Source organism: Vigna umbellata, chromosome 5 (genome assembly GCF_029865625.1).
Source record: "Vigna umbellata cultivar VRB3 chromosome 5, Vumbellata_1.0, whole genome shotgun sequence".
NCBI classification, from domain to species: Eukaryota; Viridiplantae; Streptophyta; class Magnoliopsida; order Fabales; family Fabaceae; genus Vigna; species Vigna umbellata.
Window position 1 is genome coordinate 2,414,360 of NC_142169.1, and position 3,316 is coordinate 2,417,675.

At 34.2% G+C, this 3,316-nt stretch overlaps 1 pseudogene; it reads left to right on the forward strand.

The window, feature by feature from the left end:
- The first annotated feature begins 2,077 nt into the window (after positions 1–2,077).
- On the forward strand, positions 2,078–3,316 carry LOC148197517 (uncharacterized; annotated as a pseudogene).

Sequence of the window (3,316 nt, forward strand, 5' to 3'; positions counted from 1 at the left end):
AACGTTATTAATATTTGACTTCGTTTAACGGAAATTAGTTAATTGTTATGAATTTACAAATTAGTTAATTGTTATGAATTTATAAAACTTTGGATTTAAGCAAAAGGAATAGTTTGAGATTCTTCATGATTATTTAAGTTTAAACCTAAATAATCAAATAAAAAACAATTTGTTATGCCATAATATCATGATTTATGACCGGTGTTGGCTTTTATAAATGTAAATCATTATTATACATAATCACATGTTAAAATTCATGTGACAAGGTTACGGGAATGATGTAAATTTCTTGATAAGATTATAACCTGTTAAGAAACGCGAGTGCTCATTTTATGCTATAAATATTAGCAAATAATCGAAAATAACAATATCAAACCACATTGATCACTGCACTTGATTTAAATGACTCTTATCCACACTCACTACTTCAAAGGCGGTTAGAGTAGTAAATAGTTAAACAGCGAAAATGAGAGAGATAAGTCACAACCACATAACTGGAATTGTAAGAAGGGTGATCTGAGTTGTCTATTATGCTTATGTTATTTCACTTTCACAGTGTTATCTTACCATTTTGTTTCATCTTATTCCATAAGACAAGGTTTGCATCCAAGCAACAAAGTTTCCACCAAAGGTCAAATAGACAAGGTTTGAGCTTGGACCACTATAAAGTAGTTGTGTTCTATTACAGGTCATTAAGCACTCCCTACAATGTCTTCTTCAAAAGCATTGCAAAATTATTCTGTGCAACATGGATACAAGTTTTCAACAAGACATTTTTATCTTCCTTTCTTTTGGGTCACCACTACTTGACCTTTGACCATATTAAATCCAACACGATAAAAAGGAACACAAAAGATGGTGACAACAATTATAAAAGCCAACTTTTTTTGTGTGGGACTTCATCAACCTGAGGCTGGGTTTCGCTCATCGTGCAAATACAATAAACGAATCTACAAAAATGAATCTGGCTATAGTAAAAGGGAAAGGTGAACAAATTTCAAGAACAGGGCATGTTATCGATAATTATAGGACTGTGACAAGGATTTTGGATTTACTAATCATAGAGATAAATCTAATGTTTATTATTCACATGACAGTGTAACTTTAGGACAGAATAGAATTTGTTGACATGATATCAATGTTTCACTGATAACCAATTGGTCGGTGATTTAATTATTGGTGTCTCTTTTGTCCTTTTCATTAATTTCAATATGAAGTAGTGGAGGGAGGAGTGGAGGTCCTTCCTTTTGTCCATATGAATTTCATAATTTCCCCGATGGTTCTTATATTAGAAATCAAACCTATTTTTCACCACTTTCTAGTAATGAGAAAAATACTCTCCCTTCATCATTATAAGGTAGTGCATATCTAGGTCTTCCAAGTGTTCAATAATGTATAAGAATTTATAGTTTGGGTACATGTACTTTTAAAATTTACCCTCATTTTAAAAGAAAATTACTAACATAGGTTATTGTACGCCTAAGTAGGAATTGTTTGTTGTTTATGCTTTTTGTTAGAAACAAAGACAGAAAGATATCCAAAAGTATCAATGTAATCCCGTATTATAATAGAGTGATATTTTTACATATAAAAACCTATAAGAAGGAAGATGTTTAATAGAAAGGTTGTTTTGTAATAGATTACGATCATGAACACCGTGATTTAACACGTTATACAAATTACTTTATTTGGTTAACTAAAAACCTTAGATTTATTCAAGAAATTTATGTTAAAATGGTATTAAACATTATTCTTAGTTTGTTATTGGTGCCTTCGATAATATAGGGTAGGACTTTCTGTTGGAATATAAATTGATTTTGTATGATTGGGCCTAAAAGATAAAAGCTCAATATTAGCAAAGGCCCAAATAGCATTCTAGAAAATCCTATCTAGAAGGATTCTAGAATGTTCCACAAAAATATCTAGAGATGCTTATCCATAAGATGTCTCTAGATAAGTTTAGAATTATAGGAATGTTTTAGAAAGTTCTAGAGAATAAATTATAACCCTTAGATGAATGTTGTAGTGGCAAGATCCTAACCATTGGTTAAGGAGGTGCCATTAGTATAAATAGGGGATGATTGTATCATTTGTGAACAAGCCAAAAAAGTTTAGAAGCACTCAATACAAGCCTTTCCTCTTCTCTCAAAATCTTCCAACCTCTCCCAATCTTAAACACTTCCTTCTAGCCTTTAAAGTTTTTTCCCAACAAAGTGGTATCAAGAGCCATAAGATCTTCATAGAAATGGCAAATACTAGAGTTCCCTTTCAAGTCCCAATGCTCACTAAGAGCAACTATGACAATTGGAGCTTAAGGATGATAGCTCTCCTTGGTGCACATGATGTCTGGGAGGTGGTCGAGAAGGGCCACATTGAGCCAGAGAATCTGGAGAGTCTTTCTCAAGCTCAAAAGGATAACTTGAGAGACTCAAGGAAGAGAGACAAGAAAGCTCTCTGTCTAATTTATCAAGGATTAGATGAAGATACTTTTGAGAAGATTTCTGGAGTCAAGTCAGCCAAGGAAGCATGGGAGAAGCTTAAGATCTCTTACAAGGGAGCAGATCAAGTCAAAAAGGTACGTCTTCAAACTTTGAGAGGAGAGTTTGAAGCTTTGCATATGAAGGAAGGTGAACTAGTCTCTGATTACTTTTAAGAGTTTTAACGGTTACTAATAACCTAAAAAGAAATGGTGAGAAGCTAGATGATGTAAGAATTATGGAGAAAATTCTTAGATCATTAGATCCAAAGTTCGAACATATTGTCACCATTACCGAAGAAACAAAAGACTTGGAGGCCATGTCAATAAAGCAACTTCTTGGTTCGTTGCAAGCTTATGAAGAAAAGAAAAAGAAGAAGGAAGAGATCACGGAGCAAGTCCTCAAGGCACACGTTGATTCAAGAAAAGAAGAAAATACACACAACCAATTAAGGCGAAGTTATAGTCAAGAACAAGGACGAGGGCGTGCATATGGACGTGGACAAGGACGAAGGCCTAACAACAATAACCAAAGAGGAGAAAGCTCTAACAGAGGTAGTGGGAGAGGAAATCCGAATTCAAGGTATGACAAGACACGAATCAAGTGTTACAATTGTGATAAGTTTGGACATTATGCTTCTGAATGTAGAGCCCCTAACAAAAATAAAGTCGAAGAGAAAGTCAATTATGCTGAAGAAAGGTGTCAAGAAGATGGTACCTTGCTATTGGCTTACAAGGGCCAAGATAGAGGCGAGGATAATCAGTGGTACCTTGACAGTGGAGCAAGTAACCATATGTGTGGGAAAAGAAGCATGTTCGTGGAGCTTGATGAATCAGTAA